We start from the raw sequence: 23,440 nt of genomic DNA, 5'->3' as shown, positions 1-23,440 counted from the left end.
AAGAGCACAGTGGTTATACACCTCACCCTAAAGCGCAGTGATTACACACCTCACTCTAAGAGTGCAGTGGTTACACACCTCATCCTAAGAGCGCGGTGATTACACACCTCACCCTAAAGCGCAGTGATTACACACCTCACCCTAAGAGCGCAGTGGTTACACACCTCACCCTAAGAGTGCTGTGGTTACACACCTCACGCTAAGAGCACAGTGGTTATACACCTCACCCTAAAGCGCAGTGATTACACACCTCACTCTAAGAGTGCAGTGGTTACACACCTCATCCTAAGAGCGCGGTGATTACACACCTCACCCTAAGAGTGCGGTGGTTACACACCTCACCCTAAGAGTGCTGTGGTTACACACCTCACGCTAAGAGCGCGGTGGTTACACACCTCACCATAAGAGCGCGGTGGTTACACACCTCCTTACCCTAAAAGCACACCATTCTCTCCCACCCAATTACACCATACATGATTCTCTGTTATCTGCTCACAGTAATCACTCTTTGCACGTTTGCGTTTTTAAAATGGTCTGTTCCAATTTCTTGTGGTACACTATTTTCCTTTTCTTTGCTTTTTTTCTTTTTGGTTCACTGCAAGTACACTTTGCAGTGTCTGACTTTCTGGAAAGATGGCAGCTCACCTGTAGTCACGACTTTAAAATATTTTCCAAAAATGAACTGGGGTTGGAATAGTATATTTTCCCTACAATCACTCATACACAGTGTTGTTTACTGACGTTGTTTATTGGAATATGGACAGAGTGACAATGCATCCTGTAATTAAAAGTCTATGCAGCATAGAGCTCTGAACTGATACTAACACTACTAACCTGACAGTTTGAAAGGTCAGACATAATATTCCTGGTGGAAGATTCTCAACAGTTATATCTCTGATGAAATGCATGAATAAATTAACGCAGTAAAGAGGGCCAAACATGGCGGAGCAGAACATTAATAATGATGCTCATCCTGTGGTGGATAGTGCTCATGGTAATAAAGAGGTATTGTACTGGGAGTGAGTCTCACAGCTTACTCCCGAGATCTGGCAACCTTTGGAAAGTTCAAGATATATGTGTGTGTGTGTGTGTGTGTACGCATGTCTGTGTGGATTAGGTTTATAATACATTGACGGGACCAAATGTCCCCAACAAGGTAATAAAAACCTGTTATTTTGACATAGTGGGAGCAATTTCTCAGGTCTCCATAAAGATCTGTGAATGCAATCAAAAAACTAAAAATTCCAAAACTGTGTGTGTGTGTGTGTGTGTGCGAGCGGGTTTACCTATCCTTATGGGGACATAATGTCCCCATAACGTGATAAATATCTGTTTTTTTTCCCTTATGGGGACCGGTTTCCTGGTGTGTGTTTGTGTGTATACAGCTATGGAAAAAGTTAAGAGACCACTCTATATTTTTAAAGCAATCTGCATTTTAAATCCTGGGTTAATCCTGGTTCTGCTGCCAGAAGGCAACGCTGAGCAGCAGGTTGCTAAGCAGGAGACACTGGGAACGACCAGAAACCAGCCAAGTAAAGGGCGGAAGAGACTTTCTAATGCCTGAATTGACCATTAACTTATCCGACAGTTGCTCATGAATCGAAGGATGACATCAAGTGACCTTCAAAAGGAATGAGAAACCATATGGGAAAACTCTATTTTATAAAAAATCTGTGACTGCAATGAAAAAACTAAAAATGCAAAAATTGTTGTATTTTGTTTGGTTACTTATGGTTATGGTTAGGTCTGGGTAGGGGTTAAGGTTTAATCATTAAACGAGCTGATGAGGACGTTTGTAGCTATTGTCTATGTCAGGGTGCGACTAAGGTTTTGATTTCTAAAGAAATCAAATGAGCAGAAGAAATGAAGAAGGCGTGCCGGGAGTAGGGAGTACAGAGTAGGGTTAGGGTGTGCGAGTCTGACCCTAAAGTGTTCATTAAATTCACACGCTTTGTGTTAAGATACTGAAGGTGCAGCTGCTTATGCAGAAACATCTGAGATCACATTTGGCTTATTTTCCGACAAGCACAGAAATATCAAAGACACTTTGGTTGGAAATGAAATCTTTCCTTCAAGAAACATTCTGTACCAATAAAATTAGAAGCCAAAGTCCAAATCTGTAAAGTTTAAACACACGTTTGCATGCATTTAAGCCAAAGTTATTCTCCGCTTATAATTGATGCCATGAAACAGTTCCAAATATAGCAAATAAAAATGAAAAAGTTTTTGGTTGGAAGCAAAATTTGTCCTTCAAGAAACATTCTGCACCAATAAAATTAGAAGCCAAAGTCAAAATCTATAAAGTTTGACCACACGTTTACATGAATCTAAGATAAGATGATTCATCTCCTGTAATTGATTCCTGGAACAAGCCCCATAAAAGAAAAGAAGTAATTTTAGCTGCCTGTTTTGTGGAACATCTGTAAAGCATTATGATCAAGAACCATTTATTTATTTTGTATTAATGTTAATGGATACAGAGGATAGAACAATGATGATGTTATATAAACAAAAATTGAGGGGAACTGCTTGTTTCTGTTTGTTAAATTGGAAATTTACCACACAGTCTATTTTTTTTTAATGTTCTTATAAAGCTTTTGAGAAACTTCCACATGGATCACGTTTACCCATACCTTTGAAATGATAAAAGGAAAATGGCAAGAAACTTAACAAATGAGGGGGCCTATTCTCTTTGATGCCCTTGCTATGGTTCGACAACCTGACTGCGCTGTGAAATTTTGTCTTCCTTTGAATATTGGGTTCCCTTATTCAGTAGGAAGGAGATTTCATAGTAAACCTGGATAATTTTCCATCAATAATGTTTATGACAGTCATGCCTCCCATCATCAAGATGTTATATATTATTTATTCTATGTATAAGATCAGTAGGCGTCTAAGCAATAGATAATTAATAATTAATTTGTGTATGGTTTATCATAACTTAAGAAAAAACTTGGGGAAAAATTGAAACAAAAATGAAAAATAAATGAAATCAAAGAAATTATTTACAATTTTACTTTTTTAATTTGTTTTTATTTTTGAATATTTCATGTCTTTAAAGACAAAAGCTGCGTCCAATCGTTGGAACTGCTGGTTCATCTGGATATTGCCATTCGCTCTGTGAGCTGCTAATTTTGCTCTACTTGTAATAAACAGCGGCAATAGACACTTAGCTTTCCACCTGATTTTAGTTACACAATCGTAATAAGAAAATACACGAGACTGAGTCGAGCGACAGCATGGTTCAAAAATGTGTGCAGATATATAAATCGGCGAATGTGACAATAAGCAGGGCAGCAAGCACACATTTGCAGGATACCACCTTGCTTGTTACGTTCCTATATATGGCCGTGTAGCTGCCTCACGCTGGCAGGGTGACTGACTAGAGGTGAAACACGTCATCCATCTGTCTCAAGATTACCGCGTTCCCATCTTATTTTGGCCTGTTCTGCAGCCGACAGATCTCACCTTTAAGACGGCATACGGGTTTTTTTCACCATGCAATCTGACTTTTTGCAGCATTTACAGCATCAGAGGAATGAAGAAGCTGTGAAACAAGGGAGCAGAAATAACATATATTGTTGTACAACGTGCACGATAATGATAATCGCGTTACCACTTAACAACAGAATATAGGAAGCCTTTAAAATGAGTAAAATATGTCATTTTTTTCAAACCCAACACTGGTTATCCGGTACTGGGTCAGTGAGCCTGGCATATGCCCCAGGTAGCCCAGAACACCCTGGGGGGGGGGGATTCCAGTCCAATGCAGAGATGCCAGCCCACCTGATGGCAGCAGCCGGAGAGCCGAGCACCCGAAGGAAACCCATGCGGACTGGAGACCGTACAAAGTCACATATACAGGAGTGAGGGCGGGGTTAGAAGCCCCAGACCTGGAGGTATGAGGGAATAGCACAACCCACCGAACCACCAAGTAAATAACAATGAATAAAATCCTAATTTGTAGGGTTTAGTAAAAGTAATGATATTAAAAATGTGATCGGAAGGTCACAGGTTCGAGCCCCAGCCTTGGCTGAATAATCACATGTCTGTGGGCCTTTGAGAAAGACCTTAAGCCCCAGCTTCAGGGGTACTGCATGCCCCCACCCCACCCTCACCCTCACCTGTACTGTATGTGTCTGTGTCATAGCGAGAATGAAGGGATACACAAAGAGAATTTCTCATGGGGACTAATAAAGTACAGACAGTCCCCGGGATGAGAACGTCTGACTTACAGACAACTTGTGCTTACGAACGGACAGTTATAAAGTCTATTATATTAAGATTGAGGTAAAGTCTGTGATATTAAAAGTTAAAAAATAGTCAAATGCAATGGTTCGTCATTACAGACACATGCACTACATAAAAGCACGGCACAGCTTCAGCTGTTTGTCGGCTCGAGTTACAGAACTTTATGTAGTGACTTTTTTATCAGTGTTTTATTGTCATTATTATTTACCATATTATTACTTTCCCAATTTACCTACAAGTTCAACTTAAACACAAACTTAGGGAATTGATCTCAGTCGTAACCTGGGGATGGCCTGTATCATTATTCTATTCTATTCTATTCTATTCAAGTAATAATGTTAAAAATATTAAGCAATAGATGCATTCTCTAAATTACAACTTGAGGTGTTTTCCCACCTGCATAAATACGCCGTACTCCACATGGCCAGATATTCTCATCAAGCCTCATACATTTTTGGACCTTTCCCAACACTTCCAGTACTGATAAATGGCATCTGTGACTCACTCCAAATGCCTGTTTATGTTAGCTACCGCTTAAATATATTTGCAGAAATTCTATGTTACCAAACGTTTACTAAAGAAAAACCTTGCGTGGGTTTTTTAAGCTTTGTTTCAGGTGAATCTCTTTGTTCATGCAGCAACATCTTCAAGGTTCAGACATATGTGTAATAAGAATAATAAATAAATGACTAAAAAATAAGGAGACGGTGCAGATCACTGTCTTTGTCGGGGCTAAGTGTACCCCATCAGCGCTTTACGCTAAGTGAACCCCATCGGCGGTTTACGCTAAGTGTACCCCATCAGCGCTTTACGCTAAGTGAACCCCATCGGCGGTTTGCGCTAAGTGTACGCCATCGGCACTTTACGCTAAGTGTACGCCATCGGCGCTTTACGCTAAGTGTACCCCATCGGCTCTTTGCACTAAGTGAACCCCATCGGCGCTTTATGCTAAGTGTACCCCATCGGCGCTTTACGCTAAGTGTTTGCCATCGGCGCTTTATGCTAAGTGTACCCCATCGGCGTTTCATGCTAAGTGTACCCCATCTGCGCTTTGCGCTAAGTGAACCCCATCGGCGCTTTACGCTAAGTGTATGCCATCGGCGCTTTACGCTAAGTGTACCCCATCGGCATTTCATGCTAAGTGTACCCCTTCGGCGCTTTACTCTAAGTGTACCCCATCGGCGCTTTACGCTAAGTGTACCCCTTCGGCGCTTTACGCTAAGTGTACCCCATCTGCGCTTTACGCTAAGTGTACCCCATCGGCGTTTCATGCTAAGTGTACCCCTTCGGCGCTTTACGCTAAGTGTACCCCATCGGCGCTTTACTTGCGTCCCTACTACATCTCGCCCCATTTATACATACAAACAAGAGTGTTAGCTCAATTTGCGTTCATCTACACATATTCGTGAATCACACACAAATTATCAGTAGCTTTAAATTCAATTTTTTATAACGTATATTTTATTTACATCTACTTTTTTATACATTCACATTTAAGGGCAGAGTTTACAGGCCTACTATACATATTGAGCAAATTTTGTCTTACAAACATGAGCGTCTTGGTCTGATTTATAAATCTAACATGTCAAGTCACCTGTCCTTTTTATTTTGAATCGGTAAATCTGCATCATTTAAAAATGTACAAATATTTACACCTTACACCTGCCTGAATGTGTCTGACTGTGATTGTGATCTCAGAAGACAAATATAAACAAGAGTTTGCAAACTCGCCCCCAGATTAAACACACAGCCAGCAAACAATAAGCTCTATTCACCTTTGTTTGTGGTACAGCAAATGTGTGAGATGTGTGAGAACCTGGAACCCCCAACACCAGTACGTATATGGTGAGAAATGAGATTGTTTGATATGAACTGGGAGGCGTGAGTGTTATTTACTGAGATGTGTAGTTCATAAGGCAGATGGGAGAAAGACTCCTGTAACATGCATTCAGGAATTAAGTGTTAATGGCTCACCAATGTGTAATGATCAGTGCTTGATTTTTCTAAAGCGCCTAACTGAACGGCAGCTTTTAAAATTCAAGTCATACGGCAGGAATCAGCGTTCGGCTCACTGCGTAGGCATCATCGGGTATTCTGCAATTATGACAGCACGTCTATCTGCAAGAGTGAGCCGAGATTGTGTGTGAATTGCGTGTGAATGATTGCAAAGCTCTTCACAGAAATCCTCACCAATGCAGATGCTGCTCTTTGCTTGGATGCAGCAACAGCTGTGCCCGGTTCATACAGAGGCATCAAAAATGGGCTGACGGAAGAAGACGAAGTAGCGTGGTCTTGGGAAGGGAGACACTATCAAGCAGAGAGGCTCTCACTAATCGAATTGTGAAGCACGGCCCCCCATTTGCATCCTTTTTCACTCAATTCTTTATAAAGTTGGATGTGAGCAAGTTCATAAGCAATGTGTCCTCATTGTAAAGACGTTTCATTTACTTTCATTTCAGTTTTATTTGTATAGCGCATTTTCACAACATTACATCGTCTCAAAGCGCTTTACAGCATCCCCACCCAAAGCCCCCAGTGTGTAAGCCATAGGCGACAGTGGCAAGGAAAAACTCCCCAGAAGGAAGAAACCTTGGGAGGGACCAGACTCAAAGGGGGAGCCCATCCTCCAGGGGGCAGCAGAGGAAGCCCTAACCCTAACCAGACCCAAAGGGGGAGCCCGTCCTCCAGGGGGGGCAGAGGAAGTCAAATGAACAAGATCACAAATCATAAAATGAAAAATAAAATACCAGTATTTAAATATAGCAGTAAGAGAGACATGATTGCTTTCCTCAGTAACGGTGTCACTCTACTCAGCCTCGGTCGACGCTGACATGGAGGTTGGCGACAGAAGATTTTGTCAGCTGGACCAGCTGGGGATGAACATGCAAATATGACCGATGTGGATTGATTCGGGATGCAGGGTGAAGAAGTCGAATCGATGAAAGGTTACTGCATGTGTAAGACATGATCAGCCCATCCACTCCAGCAGCACGCTGTGCATAACTTCACTACGTTCACTGCCTACCATAGGATTACAGGTCAAACATCATTGCACTTTGTGAGCAGAGTGGCTGTAGTGGTCAGTGTCTGGCTTAATTCTTCATCCTTCTTCACCAGGTCTCCCAAAGCCATATGCAGGGAACATCAAACGGTGTCTACAGGCTTGAGTGCCATCAGGAAGAGCTACGCTGCATATAGCATGCATTTCCTCGCCCTTTAGTGGGGATAGTAAAGGCCAGTAAATGCAAAGAAATTCTGAGCTTTCACATTCAGCTTGTGGTGGGGCATTTCTGTCATAGATGGGGACACAAAACATCTCCTTCCAGAGAGGTGAATAGTCTCTAAAATGGTCTGATGAGCAGAAAATGAAATCTGCTGGATCTTTGGGGTCTAATGAAATCTTAAGTACTGTGCTACAGTTTATGACAAATGCATGTGAATATTCCCAATAAGCAGAATCCTATCTTTGTATGGACGACCTAAGTACACAAATTAATAATAATTAATAATTAATCTATAAATTTAAAAAAGGTATAAAATCTATATACATATGATGAGGGATGATACGAGAGAAAAAATAAAAATCTGCACTGAGTTACGGGGCTTGTGTCAATGCATTTCAAATTTAAATGGCAGCCTCATTTTCTAAGTAAACCAGGTGTTATAATTGTAAGTGGAGACCCGGCGATCTGAGTCTGTAACGTGTCATATGATTATGGCATCCGAGCTGCATTCATTGGACGTGAGAAGGTGTAATGCTTGGTGTGGATGGGTATGGTCTGCACGGGGGTATTTCTGCAAACGCTGAGGCTCAGGAATTCACAGTGTGGCGCAGTTAATCGCCTTCAGATCCCCCTTTAAACAGCGCTCGCAGTACAGCGGGGGATATTCTCCCGGCATAACCTCTCCTCTGAAAACATCACATTCCTTTGCCAGAAAGCTGGAGATTGCTTGAAGAAAATATATAAGAAAGTATAAATACATAGCACAGGTTATCCAGACACCGGAGCTGAGGCTCACATTTGCGGACTCGAATAGAGGCTTTGGGGATTACGGTGCGGCTTTTTGCGAGCGGAGGCGCCAGGCTCCCGGACCGGGCTGCCCAGTGAGATCCGACCGACACCGCGGTACCGTCACACCGTGCAGGATAACTGATCTCGCTTACTGAGGAAATGGTTGCATTAACAGTGAAGCACAAAGGCGCAGCACCGTGCATGCTAGCATAGGAATCAATGCCCTGCGCACAGACTGGACTCCAGTTTCATGAAGAGGAAAAAGACCGCATTTCCTTCGCCGGCTGGGTAAGTAACAGAAAATCCGCGAAAACTGCTTACTGCTATTTTTCACGTTTACAATAAAATACACTTAATCCATTATTACATATCTTACTCCTCCTCATCATCATCATCCTTATTATTTAAGCTATTATTATTATTACTATTATTACTACTATTACTACTTCAACTAGTACTACTGTAAAATACTATAGCAGCAATATAAATATTTTAAAAACTGCATTCTCTTATTGCACTTCCGCAAACTATGAACTGATTTCTAAGAGCAGGCTAAGGGGGTATGTTTATCTAAACGTCTTAAGAATCGAATTGCTAGTTAACGTTCTTCCAAAACGAATGTGACAAAAGTGCGTGTATTTCTGTGTGCCATTTGCGTGCGAATATTCCACTGAAGTTTTGAGAAGTATCCATGCACGATTAAAATAATAAAGTTAAATCAATAAAACACACTTGTAGCACGAAAATATGCTTCATGCGGAGGCGTATTTTGTCCGGATTTTGCGTCACTTTTCTCATATAAGCGTGTGTTCTTTTTGCGTGGCTCAGTGCTCACTTTAATAGGAAGGTGTTGCCATCAGCTTTTGAGATCTGGCACGTTTATCTTGTATCTGGTTGATTAGGCATCCAAAGCGGCATTCAGCACTACTGGTAGGAGATTTTTTTTAAATGTATAAGATTATATGACACTTAGGTTGAGCACAGTCGATGCAGGTGTCTCCCTAAATTCATTAATTCCGATGTCCATTAACCTGTCATTAGAATGACCATCCAGAACTTAAATTCACTTACCGTCATCTACCATCCATCAGCCTTTCTGAGACATAAAAATCTGTTTGGTGTTTGCTAAATCACATGGAGAATAACACATGGAAAATGTTTATTTATTTGTTTGTTCAGTGCATGTTTGGCTAGCAGTCACAGCTAAACCTGAGAAGGAAAGTCATGTTTATTACCTATACGGGCGTTATTTAGTTGTACTGGAACACTGTACCGTAATTGCACCTTCTTAAAAATGACTCACTTTGAAGGCGTTAGGTAACATCTTGTGGTCCCCTTGCTTCCTTAAGTTGACTTTAAAGTGGCACGTAGCCAGATCGCGATGTTGGGCTCTGTTCTGCTGTTTCGTGGCACCATACCTCTGGATGTTTGATGTGGCTCACAGACTGCAGAAGGAATCTTCTTATCCAGAGTCTTCCGTCTGATAACTGATAATTCATTCCTTTTGCTGTACGGAGGACGGTGCAGAGATGACACAGTGGTTCAGGTGCCTGACTCCTGTCTTGCTATGCGATAGGTGTCCTTGGTCCCTCATGGTAGCGTCTGAAGCGTCCCTGGAGTGCTAAAATATCCGAGGTGTGTGTTTCTAGCTAGGGTGACATCAGTCATGGACTTCTGATGGATTCAAGTCCTCGTTACACTCATGTTCATTGGATTATCTCTAAGTATATTGCCAGACCAGGAACTTGCTGCCTTTCATTTTTCTTAGGGTGGATCAAATTAATATTAAAAGCTATGAGTGTGTAAGAAATGTGATGTGTTTGACAAAAACTTTTCACATATTGTATAAACCATAAATAATTAATCTTAATGTGCGTATTTACTTTACATTCCAGTTTATTAAAACAAAAACTATGATTATGTATTTTGACTTATTACAACATGATTTGGAAATAGAAAGTTTTAATGGTTTTAGAGTTCACTGTTGTCCTTTCGATCAAGTTCCAATCAGAGCAGCCCCTGTTAACAGTGAGGGAGTATAATTCGCTCATGTGAGTGATGGCTGTTCCATCAGGACAGATTATTCTGTCTGTTCTCCTGGGTGTGTGATTCGTGACAGCATGGTATTCTCTTGTGATTTCTGGTGCTGTTATGGAAGTGTTGCCAGTTTCTGATGCTATAAAATGTTATTTATGCATGCATGCTAAGACACATTGATCAATCATATTCACGCTGCTCTGAACTGCCATTTGCTTTGATGGAAGCAGTTCTCAAAGCAACAGTCAGGAACTTCTCAATAATTACATTTACATAAAACATAGAAGTATGAGGAATGATATTTCATGGCTGCAGATGTAGAATAATGCTTTGTTTATGAAATGGTCTATTGACATATGTAGAATAACTGTTTCGAGATACCTTTGTAGTTCATATCTATTTTGCATTTAACGACAAGCATAGCACAGCTTGCCTACAGTAGTTGTTGTGTCAGATATCCTGGGCTATTGTAATATTTATTGTTAATGTTGACTGCATATATATTCCAATTACAATTTGGTTTTGTAATTATCCATTCGAGTGGTGGTTCTAATTGGTTTAGCCTCAGAACCCTGATTTTTTCCGTGGTCCTTAAGGGATCACGAGTCACGACCCAAATAAAAAAAAATTTGAACCAAATTTATTTCACAAAAAATACAGTAACAGTAAGTAGAATATAGCGCAGTAACAGTAAGTAGAATATAGCGCAGTAACAGTAATGCTGCATGAGAAATGCCAGTGCATGCCAGTCAAAATATATACACTGTAAATACATCAATCACACATTCCATGACCCAGTGAAAATGGTCCCGTGACCCTCTTTTGGGTTGCGACCCACCAGTTGAGAAACGGTGCATTAAAGCATGCCTTTGGAGATGTTGCTTTTCATAAGAAGAATAACAAGATTAATCGCAGTAGCATTGGCAGTATAATAACACAGTCGCATTCCACACTACATTTTTTTATGATCGATCTTCTTTCAACATACACATTTCTACGGGATTTTTTTTAGACTTGGTCCTGCTCAACATATTTTTCCAGATTTTATTCTTTAGTTTGTACTGCAGTTGGAAACTGGTGATTTTGCCACCTTGGATACAAGCACTGGGCCGGCATCATACTCCAGGAAGCAGTGCTGTAGTATACATGGAAATCAGCTGTAAGGCTGCATCGCATGAACCAGTCCAGCGAGATGCACGATAAACAACAGACATGGTTATGGGATATAGGTGTAACTGCAAAGAGTAAATTCACACCTCTGTTTTCTGTGAACATTGTTGCAGCATTTTGCTGTTTATGAAGTCCATCTATAGGATGCCTTACTTCAAAGCACATATCACGCAGGCCATGGAGAATCCCAGATCCAGTGCAATAGCCAGTGAGAGCACAACTGAATAAATTTATAATTTCTGAAGCCAGCTTGTAAAACACTATAGGAATATTCTTCATCTTTATTTTATATTATTGACTTTTCTTGAATATAATGTATCGATCAAAACAAGGTCTTATTGTACATCTGCAAAGTGCAGTGTAATTAGATAAATGTTTTACTAGCCAAATTTACACATAGAGGGTATTCAGAAGATTCAAATTCCCTATACAGGCCTTATTTGAAATGTTACAGTGTTAAGTGTTACATTAAAAAATACATATATAAAAGACAATCGATGTTCACTGTTTTTCTTTGTTTCTGTGTTAAGGACAATATAATGCATTATCCTCTAACTTAAAGACACCAGAATAAATTATGAATTAAGGACTCTAATAAATATTCCTATTTGAATTCTCAAATTTTAATGCAGAATTCTGCCCAAAGTATATATTTTTTGCAATCGTTGTCTAAATAAAATATTACTTTAACAATAAATAGAAAATGTACGGTATACATTATATCAGATTATTTTAGTCGCACACCTGGAAGCCGACTGTATTCTTTGAATTAATGAATGAATTAAATACATTATCCTAATGTAAGATTAAATCATTTGTTTTAGAGTCTCTGTATTTGTCTGTGTTGATCTTGTTTTCATTTAATTTTAGCTTTGTTTTTTCTCTTATGCAAATAAAATAGCTTTTATCTAATCACTTGTGAAACTTACACAAACCAGAATAAAATACCAGGTAGTTTTGTTTGTTCTTCATGTTTTCATGAAGTTTTAACAAATTTTATCTTTGTATCTTTTATAGTCGTTCCTTGAGGTATATTACCATGTTCTCTGCCACACTTTTCAAATTAATTTGATTTGAACTGTGACATTTCTCTAATTAATTAAGAGTTTAAGATAATATGTTTTATTGCAGATAAAATGTTTTATTGTGGCATATGTGATTCCGACTGTGATTTTAGTGGTTTATTACGTATGTTATTTACATTGCACATGATCAGATTTTATGCAAATTGGATAATATGAATCACTGTGAAGTCCACATCTGTATGCTGCAAGTTAAAAAGCACTGTTTCAATCGGCTTTAATCACTGATCTTCCTGGTATGTCTGTATATATGCATCTGCTAGAGACAGAAAATTGCAATGCACTTTTGTAAATATAATTATTCTGATTATGTGGGATTCAATACCAGTAAGAGAGAAGTTTTTAAAATTGTTTCATTCACAGGAAATTCGGGCCAAAAGAATCGCCGCTAATATCAGCTCCATTCTTCTATCCAGCTGTCTTAACTAAATTTATCTTCTCTTAGAAGAGAGTGAAAAACCCAAAAGTCAGGGTCTTTACAAAGCTTTGCTGTAATTGATTCAGGAAAACGTACAGTAAAATATCTGTTACAAATCCTCCTGCATTGTAAGTAAGATTAAATGCCCCCACACACACACGTCTTTCAACCTTTTATTTAGTTCTTCTTTGTAGTTAAGCGGACATTAAGAGATCAATTTTATACAATGACACGATGCACTGGTGAAGATTAAACTATTAAAAATGGGATACATGGGTGTGGTTCACCCACTTCGCGGATGAGCTCATAAGGGTCTGCGCTGGTGGCCAGTGCTGACAGCTTATAGGTGGCGGCTGTGAGTGTCGCCTCTTCTCAGGCCTGCTGCTGAAGCTGCACAACGGCCTGTTCTGAGTTCCTTTATCACCCCAAACCATGAGGTGTGTGTCGGTGATGCGGGTCAGGGGTGAGCTCGTGGAGAGGCTCCTGTCAAACCTAGAAATACCCTCATCTATTTTTTTTTCACTGGGAGGCAGTAATTACTTTTCTTTGACACTTATTTATATGGGAGACACCTTTATCCCAAGCAGATCACACATTTTTGCTCCCACCGCTGTGGAAAGCCAGTGTATTTGGAGTGGCAGAGTCTGCACTGCCCTTTCTTTTGGCCGACCGTGAGTCGTGCCTCTCTGTGAGCTCAGACGATGGCAGCGATGGTGGTTATCCCAGCTACAGTCAGCACATTGTGACTCACACGGCTCTTAGGTGGCAGTGCGGCTTGGAGATGCGGATTCCGCTAATGGAGCAGCCAGAATCCCTCTGCGGCACGTGGCGGCCTCACGTAAGCCGCGTCGATAAGTTTGTCCGCTCGTGCCATGGGATTTGCATCAGGATTTGCATGAGAAGTAGAGAGCAAATTAATCTTTCTAAAATCGTTAATGAGCCAGCGGCTGACGGCAGGGTGCGAGAGCGTCGCGATCAGGCTGCCCCGTTAGCTGTCTGACTCTTGCTGGTTAACCCCAAGTATAAAATTCTTTATTTTATGATAGAGTTCAGTCAGCGCCCAGGATGTCCGTCAGGATAATCTCAGTATCTCTAGGGCGAGGTTGGGGCACAAGCAACTGCAGAAGACATAAGTAAAATTAAGCTATGAGCTAAATTTACATATGTTTTAACAAAAAAATAAAAAATACAAATACTGTAGCTTGTATGTGAAAAAACTCGTTTCAGATAGCACCCAACAAATCTGAGAAGCTGGTCGTTTTTTTGATTTGAAGATCTGTATTTAATAAACAATGCAGTCATTTTTGATATTTAAACGTATTTCCTATTAGCATTAGATTTTAAATTTCTAACTGCTGCCCAATCGCCTGTCTGACATTGAGGTGCATTTTAGTTTCGGCCAATCCACGGCCTTCCGCAGGTCTTCAGTGCAGATTATTGCCATATTTAACATAGATTCGTTTCTGATAACATCTGCATTGAATAGGGTTCATACTTCCAGGTGATTTATCATCACAATAAGTGGTAAGATCTTCTTTTTACAAATTATTATGTTGATATACATAAACATGCTGTTGTGATGTATTGATTCTCAGTATTTCACTCATATTTTAATGGGAACCACTGTTGGTGTATTTAATGGTTCTACTACTTTGATACATAAGAGCGATGCAGTAAAAATCCTTGTTTGGAAATAACGTCTAAATATAAATGCCAGAAAGCTAATTGTTTCATTTGTATCGAGGACTGTAAAGTATCTCTAAGGTAATTTAATTTCTGATGTGGTGCACAATCTGAATAGATAGGATTTCAAAGTAGTCCGTACAGACCACATTTCAACTTCTACACAGAATTTTTATATATCAGCGTAATAAAATTACTTGTATTACAAAAATAAGAAACAAACTCATGATTCTATCTGACTTTAAAATCTATCTTGGGAAAATATACAAAACATTCCATTTTGTAAAACTCAGTGAAATAAACCCTTAAATTAAATGTCGATCCTAATTTCTTTATTTGTTTGTTTGTTTGCACGATTATTAAGGGCTTGCCAAGTAGACGTGGTGTGGATGATGTGGGATTTTAATGAATCATTACTGGGAGTTTTTTTAAATACCCGGAAGTGACCTGAACCTCACTATACTCTCCAAAGCTCTGAAAACATACCGACTTTTACACTAAAACCAACCTATCACATCCATAACCCCATTCCCACACGCCTGAATGGACCAATCACATGCAGGAACCTGGCAATACTCAAAAGAAATGGAAGCCCTTAGAAATATCGCTCTCGGATTTTTGGGCCATAGACTACAGTTGTTGTAAGGCTGAATGGATTGAAGTAAGTGCCTAGACCTAAGAATGACCTTTAATATCACCTACCAATAAACACACTTCAGTCAGAAACACAGTGAAGAGCCTGAGCTGCAGGCAGTGGACAGACACCACGTGTGAAATTCGGGCAGTGCCGTGGCATCTTGGCCCCTTGATTTCTCCCTGTGTTCTGCCAGCCTGCCGGTCGCCTCCCCTGTTCTCCTCCTAGGACCCATTTTTTCCCTGCAGTGGACAGGCTTCTGTACGCGCTGTGCTGTCTGCCTCGTTCGAGAGGCGTAAGGCTTGCCGTTACCATGAACTGGAAAAGCTTATATGGAAATAACAGCGACAGTAATCTTTTTTTAATTGCTGTTGTGGTTTTAGTATTAGGGGCGTCATGGTGGCAGTCTTCAGCGGGGGTGTTTGTAGAGTTCTCTCCGTAATGCTGTAGGGTGTCCAAAAACATGGTAAGGTGGATTGGAGTTGACAGATAGTCCACAGTTGTGAATGATTGCATGAATGGTGTATGTGCCCTGCAGTGGGTTGGCGCCCCATCCTGGGTTGTTCCCGGCCTTGTGCCCTGCAGTGGGTTGGCGCCCCATCCTTGGTTGTTCCCTGCCTTGTGCCCTGCAGTGGGTTGGCGCCCCATCCTGGGTTGTTCCCGGTCTTGTGCCTGTGCCTGCTGGGATGGGCTCCGGACCCCCCGCCACCCTGCAAAGGATTAGTGATGCACCCATGAGGACATTTTTGTCCGAAACCAATTATTTTGAAAACTGAAGCCAACACTGGTACCGTGTTTGGGAGGTTCTGCTTAAATAAGTTTAAAGGGACACTCCACCCAAATAAATAAAAAAACAAATAAAGTATATTCCAAAAATATGAAATATATTTATTTCTTGATAATAAAACTGTGGCATACAACAGTCGCAGAGCGCTATATTTTACAACTGTATTCTTACATATTTATAACATTTATAACAGAGAAGGGTTGATTATCAAGTGCGATAAACTCCATAATTTTCCAAGTATTTTTCCTAGTAATTTTGCACTGTCTGCACTGAATTTTCTTTTGCTGTCAAATGCAGGCATTACTGATGGACAAGCGTCTTTCAGCAGAATCGCAGCATTCTCTGTCGGAATAGATTTTTTTTTCCAGAAACTTCTCATGCTCTTCTGTGTCTTGCCTTAAGGTCAGCAGTCAGGTTTGTTGTTTCGAAATGTTTCATAGTAGATCTTCCTTGTGAAATTTTAGCAGAGCAGAGTTTGCAAAATGCATTTCTAATGACATTAAAATAAATCCACTCAGCAGACATTTTTCTAACTGTTTAGTATGCAGGTGTGCAAAGCAACATGGGTCACCCTTTTAAAGGTAATTATCGGCAGAAAATATCGGCTCATTTTTAATCGACAACCAATGGCCAATTTTTTCTGTATCATCTGATACCGAAAGTTAGCTGATACAATCGGTGCATCTCTACATAGTGGGTATACAGGATGTATAGATGATTTTAATATTACCGTCAACAAAGAGCTCCTTGGTAAACAAGTGAATGTATGTTAGACTAGCATAAACTCCTCAGTGGGTTGTTCTCTTAACCAACCGGAGCTCATTTCATTGATAATACCTCTCGTAAAGAATGAAAGTTGAGTTTGTGTCAAACTCTTGAGGGGCATCATCGCTGTAGTGTTAAAATCTTTAAGGACGTCTACCATTCAGACATCTCATAAAGACGGATGAATTAGCCTATGTCTAAGAAGGTTAACCGACGACCTTGGTATGGCTCGCAGAAAAAAACAACACGTCTGGCAGACTGCCATGTCTATAATGCACAAGGGGACTGCCAGCGTGAGCGGCTAGTAGTCCTTCACAAAGCACTCACATACTGGGCCAGTTAACGGCAGTAATTGACCTTGCCCTGGGATTATGTGAGGAAACACAGACTAGCACAGAGAGAACAGCCAGAGTTGGGACCGGATCTGAACATACTATGAAGAATTAGAATTAGAACTATTAAGATTTCTACCTCTGAAATTTTCCATAAACAGTTGAGCCACTGATTTTTTGAATTGATCTTTTTCCTTTCGATGTACCGGAAATGTATTATCTTGTCATTGTGCTTTAGTATAGTAGCTAAAGCAAGTGCATTTTGAAAGATAACAGTAATTCTGAAACATTTTTGAGAAATATAATTTAAGATAAATATCATTTATATGCCATATCCTAGCAGTAAAAGTACAGAAAATGCAGTGGCTTCTGCAGTGAAGTTTATGGACCTGTCTGTATCAAGTCCATTAAAATTATCACTGAATCCCATAAATTTATATTTTGAAGACTTATTAGGTATCTAATAGTCACTTGTCCAATTTAAATCTTCGCCCAATAGATCTGACCACTAAATTAGGTTAATATTAAAGCATAATGCCTTTTAAAATCATGCCTTTTATTCTTGGGAATTGGACAGAATATTTCGGTCAATTTGTTCCCAAATGTTTATGTGGGGCATCAATTTAGACCAAAGAGCAAACTTTTTTAATTTTAAAAAATAAATGATGAGGGGAAAGATCCATGCCTATTATTTGATGATGATGAATGAGAAGAGAAGATTAGGGAAGGTGAACACTACTACGAGGCTTTTCTGAGCTGAGGTTATTGTTTTCTTTGCGGATATTAAATGTGAGCAGTGTGGCACTTAATAGGGATCTTTATCAGTTTTTTATTCTGTAATTCAGTGTATTCTACTGCTACTTTAGAATAGCATTATGTGCAGTTGGTAGGGTGTGTGTTACAGTATGTACATATTACATTGTGGGGACCAAATGTCCCCAGAATGTGATAAAAAAACAACAACAATTTTTTCAGTCCCTGAAAAGGGGAAACTCAATTTTATAAAAATGTGTGACTGTAACCAAAAAACAAAAAATGTAAAAAATCTTGTATTTTATTTGGTTACTTATGGTGAAGGTTAGGGCTGGGTAGGGGTTAAGGTCGTCATTGTTGGGATTAGGGTTATGACCATAGAAATGAGTAAACGGTCCCCACAAACATGAATACAAATGGTGTGTGTGTGTGTGTGTCACTGAGGACTCGGCCTGGGCACACCACACTTAGGGTCCTCTGCTGCCTGGGATTGGCTATTGCTCCCACTGTGACTCTGACCAGAACAGGAAAGTGGAAGATGAGTGGATGAAGGTATTTCAATTATTAACACTGTAGAATTTTTGTAATTTGTACAATGTTTAATGTTAAAATTGATATTCAAATGCATCTTCAAGCATCTTCAATACACACATTTCTTGTTTCCAGACACAGTTAACTGCTTAACCAATCACATGGAGCTCAAGGGAGTAAAATGACCACCATGTGCCAAACAAATGGCCCAGCAGTCAGGGAATTATCTCATCTACTGGGCTTTCTCTTAAGCCAACGGCTTCCATTAGGCTAGATTATTGTGGAGGGGAGGCTTCGATGCCTCATTAGATTTGGCAGGAATAAGTCTGCGTATATGACTCACTTCAAAGGCCAAGCGGGCAGAGATAGGCTGTCCACCCTGTGCAGAGACTAATGTGGTACTGGTGTTTTTAAAGCAGCCGGTAGGACAGTCGGCCGGTTGGACAGTCGGCCGGTTGGACAGGCGGCCTGTTGGACAGTCGGCCGGTTGGACAGTCGGCCGGTTGGACAGGCGGCCCGTTGGACAGGCGGCCGTTTGGACAGGCGGCCCGTTGGACAGTCGGCCGGTTGGACAGGCGGCCGGTTGGACAGTCGGCCGGTTGGTCGGACGGTTGGACAGGCGGCCGTTTGGACAGGCGGCCGGTTGGACAGTCGGCCGGTTGGACAGGCGACCGTTTGGACAGGCGGCCCGTTGGACAGGCGGCCCGTTGGACAGGCGGCCGGTTGGTCAGGCGGCCGGTTGGACAGGCGGCCGGTTGGACAGGCGGCCCGTTGGACAGGCGGCCGGTTGGACAGGCGGCCCATTGGACAGGCGGCCAGGTCGGCACGACGCTCCACGGTGCCGCTCTCCCATGCGCAGCTTGCGACGTGGTTATTTTAGGATGGAGCCTATCCTGTAAAAAAGGTGACGACAATGAACAGCAGAAAGTGGCAGCTTCATGAGCAAAAAAAAGTGGCTCCAGATTAATAGTGTGACATGGAACACAATGTCTGTATTAAGAAAATCACAATTTGTGTAATTCGGGTTGCTTTACATTGGCCGCGTGTCCCTGTACAACTTATTCAGACACCAGAAATCAGTCTGTCTGCAATTTAAAAAAAAAGCTAATGAATAATGACTCGCGTCACGGGGGGGGGGGGGGGGCTGGGCCGCCCGTGACAGGGGGTCGTCTCTCAGAAGGAGCTTATTATGGGTTACTGGCTTCACCCTGGGACTGATACATGCTCACTTAGCACGTTGTCAGGGGCGCCCTGGAAACACAGCACCCATGAATGATAGATGAAAGCAAACTGCTTATTGCCTGTGACCCCCTTGCATGGGGGGCTGATCTGGCCATCACGCCGTGTGCCTGTCTGTGAGTCTCTCTGATCTCCCTGCCTTACACTGGCCTGCTCTGGTTTCCCTGCACAGTCCAGAAGCACGTGGTTCAGCCGAATCTCCTTTAGTGTGTCAGGCTTTGTGTGTAAGAGCCCTGTGATGGACTGGCAGCCTGTCCAGAGCTCAACTTGGCTGCTGGCCGGTGCTTCCTGGGATGGATTCTGGAGCAGCCCCCCCCCCCTCCCCCACCAACCCAGCTGTATTATTGAAAATAAATGGATGGATGGTTTTGAAGTATTAAATTCCTTCTCAAGTTTAGCCCTTTTGTGGCCCGACCGCCCCAAATGCGACAGAGTGGCACTTGTGTTCTGCGGGCTTGTGTGAGGCAGTGTGAGACAGTGTGAGGCAGTGTGAGACAGTGTGAGGCAGTGTGAGGCAGTGTGAGACAGTGTGAGGCAGTGTGAGACAGTGTGAGGCAGTGTGCACCGTTCGGCAGTTTGTCTCTTAGCTCGAACTTCTTGAGATCTTATTGCACTCTTAATTACAACCTCTGATAGCAGGTCATTTCATTTTCTGGGGCTTCCATTTAGCCAGCGGCATCCAACCAGCTGTATTGCTGTGCCGGTGGATTGACATCCTTTCACACATTCTTCTCCTTTGGAGGTGGAACAGGCCAGATTCGCGGTTCGCATTGCAGTGGGACCCCAGAACGTCCTCAGCCCCGCTAATGCACCATAAGCACTTTTTCACTGGTGAAATAAATACATAAGCAAACCGCCTCTTGTCTTCTGTGGCCCTGTCTGGTTTGAAAACTGCAGAAAACACAGGAAAGTGCTGAGAAACCGAACGTTATGGGGAAAAACCACTAGCAAGAACCTGAAAGCCAGACTCCTTTCAAAGGGGAACTTTACCTTCTCTGGTCAGTTCTGCCCCGCCGCGTTTTCCTATACTCAAGCTGTCTGTCCCAGGGGGTGTACACCACAGGCAGCCTCTGTCTGATCTCCCCCCCCCCTCTGCTGACTATAAACACCAGAACACAGAGCGTGAGGTTTCCTGAAACCTTCCCCTGCATCGACTCCCTCCTGTACTGTTTGACTTGGTTTTAACCGCTGCACAGGAATATCTGGCATGTGATAGCTGCGTCTGGTTGGGGCGGCTCATGGGCCTGTCCGCCTGGCTCCAGCGGTCCCGTACGCCTGGAGCCGACTCCTCTCTTTCTCCCCCGGCACCACCTTACACCGGATCACAACAGTCATTGGTCGGTGTCTCAGTTTCAAGGGGTGGCTTTTGTGGTGGGATTCAGATTCTTTAATGGTAGTCTTTCAGAACGACAAGCCAATTATAGAGCAGAAAGGATGATTGACGAGTCACCTGTCTGGTCCGCGCGTAGGAAGTGGTCTGGGCGGCAGCAGAGGTTAAATGAGAACATTACAGTCAGCGTTGGACCCGCAAGGCCGGCTGCTGCCTCTGCCACGGACTCTCCACGCCGCTCTCATCTGGCAGAAGGTGAAGAACCATCTGAGCCTCTTCTGCCAGGTTCAGCAACAGCTTCTTCCCCGAGGCTGTCAAGACACCTGCTCCCCAACTCACCCCCTACCCATTCCTGAGAGTAAACACCCCCTCCCACCCCCTAACTAATACTGGCCTTTTTAACTTATGATCATTAATCAGTGTAGTGGTATTCGATTCACTGACCTGCTTTAAGCTGCTGTATTATGTATTATTTGCATAAACATTGCGCTGTGTACATAAAACCCTCGCATCCACCCCCGTTCCTTGCTGGCCTGTTTTTGACTTAAAATGTTGTGAGAACCCACTCCTTTCCACTTTGGGTTCATATGTTGCACTGTGGTTCTGGAGGCGTGCTATTCACTGTAAACCTGGATGCTAGGAGAATATAGTCCTCTATGTTCTTCACTTGACTTTAGGAAATAGAGGCTGGTCAGGAAAAACGTGGAAGAAGGAATAAGGATGGATGTTTTTACTTATTAATATACAGAAGTAACAGTTGTTACTTTATTAGAATATGAATTTCTTTCCATGGTATCCCATCTGTCATTTTGGAACAATGACTAACCAGTCTGCAAAAATCCCTGTAAAATATAGATGTGTCAGTATGTATGCAAATTCAGTGAAAGATGACCATCTTACTTTGCAGTGAAGGCTGCAGTGAAGCGTGATTTACCCCAAAGACCACAACTAAACAATAATGAATGATAAAACAAATAATGAAATAAGAGTTTTATCTTTAAATTAATATAACTCTTTTAATGGTTCAGATTGTTTAATGAAATACATTGCCATAAAAATGTTGGTCGGTGACATTATTAACAGTAGTTAATCAAAATGTATATTTTAAACTGTACGCATGGTCATTTGTATAAAGACGTTTTGCCAGTGATGAATATTTACCTTAGTTATATAAGCGAACCATAGTTATATAAATGTAAGAATATTTACCAAAGCGGTATTTAGTTTAAAACCTCGCTGCAACACTTGTGTCCTGTTTTTCCTGCACTGCTTTCGACTCTATCAATCACTGCTACACTGAATGTCTCACACCCTGCAGATTGGCCAGGTGCACCCCTCAGGGTAACAGTAACATATGACAGTTTATCAGAAGGAAACATGTTTACTCTAACTTTACATTATTTGTATAATAGATGCAGCACCGTAATACTGCAGTGTAAAACTTAAAGCACTAAAGTGCGTCCACCATGTGACATTATTGACAATGTAGAGTTATGACAGAGTGACCAGCTTCCAATGTAGACATGAACCTGGTTAGCATTGCCATATCTGTCACTATGAAATTTCTACGCTCATTACGTCTTCCCATACAATGACCCACTTTAACTTTGATTTGTCAATTATTGAGCAACCAGATTTATTCTTCCTGTTAATTTGCCTGTTTGTGTATTTGACCGAAAGACTGAGCACTGGTCAGCAAAGTAGATTTAGGTTGACAACCAGGTCCTATTAATAGGAGGAAGGTAGCTTCTGAGGTCAGCGAAAGGCACCCCACTCATTCTTTTGATATGGCTATTTGTACTTGTTTCCTGAGATGACACGTTCTGCATAATACAGGGCACCTTGTGTGATACCACGCTAAGAGTTAAGCCCATGGAAGAGCTGAATGGCAGAATTCTGGTGGCTGAAAGTGCTCTTGTGAAATATTTAAGCCCTGAATCAGGCAGATCGTATCATATCAGTCGGTAAAACCCAACAGTCTACTGACAATATGTATAGTCATGAAAATCATGTCTCAGTCGCTAAGCTGTCAAGAGATACCTTGCAGTTTAATTTGATTCCTTTTCTCTCTTGAATAGAGATAGTGGGACCCTGTGAATGTGATCACTGCGTGAATGGTGTAGGTTTAGGGGCAATTTGCATAGTAGTGTAACAATTCGTACATTCTCTTCATTGAATGAATAGGATACTGCTGCATTTTCGACATGTCACAGGACAGTAGGCATCGAAATTCTGATATTACAGCTCATATGCAAGCAAGAATTGCACCAATATATGTATACTTATTTGTCCGGTAGACTCACCATCAGTAAAGAGTAAAACTATACGAAGGCTGGTAACACTTTATTGGGAAGAGTCTGCCTACAGAATATTTGTAGCACTTCTGCAACATAGTTCAGATTCAACGATTCAACT

The 23,440-nt window shown here is 41.6% G+C and overlaps 1 protein-coding gene across 2 annotated transcripts in view; it reads left to right on the top strand.

Moving 5' to 3' along the window:
• Positions 1-23,440, top strand: part of LOC111834587 (contactin-3-like) — a 75,934-nt gene that overhangs the window by 3,058 nt on the left and 49,436 nt on the right. The window contains exon 1 of one of the 2 annotated variants that reach the window (XM_023794060.2): positions 8,080-8,552. The exons of the other annotated variant lie outside the window; for it this stretch is intronic. The gene's annotated coding sequence lies outside the window, so the exon portion shown is untranslated. Of the gene's footprint in view, positions 1-8,079; positions 8,553-23,440 lie in introns of those variants that run through there. 2 annotated transcript variants of the gene reach the window in all.

The sequence above is a fragment of the Paramormyrops kingsleyae genome, chromosome 8, assembly GCF_048594095.1.
Source record: "Paramormyrops kingsleyae isolate MSU_618 chromosome 8, PKINGS_0.4, whole genome shotgun sequence".
NCBI classification, from domain to species: domain Eukaryota; kingdom Metazoa; phylum Chordata; class Actinopteri; order Osteoglossiformes; family Mormyridae; genus Paramormyrops; species Paramormyrops kingsleyae.
The sequence above is the reverse complement of the archived record's forward strand: the minus strand, read 5'-3'. Positions and strand labels throughout refer to the sequence as shown.